This window comes from Lithobates pipiens, unplaced genomic scaffold, assembly GCF_037356315.1.
Source record: "Lithobates pipiens isolate NorthernLeopardFrog02 unplaced genomic scaffold, aLitPip1_a1.2 Scaffold_25, whole genome shotgun sequence".
Taxonomy (NCBI): Eukaryota; Metazoa; Chordata; class Amphibia; order Anura; family Ranidae; genus Lithobates; species Lithobates pipiens.
Genome location: NW_027507787.1, coordinates 134,345,580 through 134,346,695, shown reverse-complemented (window position 1 = coordinate 134,346,695; position 1,116 = coordinate 134,345,580). Strand labels below are relative to the sequence as shown.

General features: G+C 44.0%; 1 long non-coding RNA gene across 1 annotated transcript; it reads left to right on the top strand.

Annotated features, from left to right (window-relative positions):
* Positions 1-558: 558 nt before the first annotated feature.
* On the top strand, positions 559-906 carry LOC143929939 (uncharacterized). Its single transcript, XR_013262656.1, has 2 exons — positions 559-611; positions 708-906. It is a non-coding gene; the product is annotated as an uncharacterized LOC143929939 (long non-coding RNA).
* The last annotated feature ends 210 nt before the right edge of the window (positions 907-1,116 follow it).

The following is a 1,116-nucleotide window of genomic DNA, read 5'->3' as shown; positions in this document are numbered from 1 at the left end:
TGTAGGTGTCCCCATCCGCCAGAAAGCAGATGGGGACAGCAGGAGACATAATCTCCACCATCTCCATGTCCCTACCATCCTTGATTCAGGCTTTACTTGGCTATACATATCTTTATGCTTATACTCATTGATCTTACTTTACTACTTTAGATGCCTGATAAACATATTTGTTTATAGCTTATACGCTTTATGGATTAATGAGGTTCCTAGGGATACATCACCACCCACACAATTGTAGTTCACCTCTTTCCCCCCTCTCTTTGTCACCTGGTAGTACCCCTCTGTTGTCCTAGGTTTCTAACCATCTTCATGGCCCTACAACTTTTGGCTCAGGCCTTTCATTCATGCATACATGCATACATATCTTTATACCAATATCTATTGATTTTACTCTACTACTTCAGATGCCTGACAAACATACTTATGTTCACAGCCTATACGTTTTATCGACCAATGAGGACCCTAGGGATACATCACTACACCTTTGCCATGCCTGCTCTCCGTTTGGCCCTGGATGGGGTCCCATTGGATCCTGCCCCCTCAGCTCCCAGGGGAGGCTACGCTGCTGCCGTCTCGAGGCTGCACACCTGGAGCCATGGCCAAGCTCAGTGGTAAGTATGGGGGGGGCCTACAACCCCTCCTACCCTGCGCTGTTATAACTAATACTGTGTTATATTGCCAAACATATATATTTTTGTTCATCTTAGGTACATTGTTACACACATCCACCCCTGAAGAGCGAGCTGGATCTCACGAAACTAGTCGGGTAGTATGATGCCCGTGTACCATGTACTACTTCTACATTTATGTACCAATACTCCTTGTTTATATATTTTATATTGGCAACCGTTGATGTTATTTATCCATGTAAACAATTGTACTTGAATAAACCATATATTATATTTACTACTGTTATGTTTACTGGCGGAAACAGTACCCACTTCATTTAAAGTCCCAGGGCGAATCCTTTGTTGTTTGTCCTTCCTGGAACCTTCCATTGTGGTGTTCCAATGGCCACAAATTTTCAAAAGGCCTCCGAGTCCACCAGTTTATATGGCAGTAGTTGGCAGACTATCAGTTCTGACAAGCCAGCCGTCAACCGTTGGGAAAGAGGGT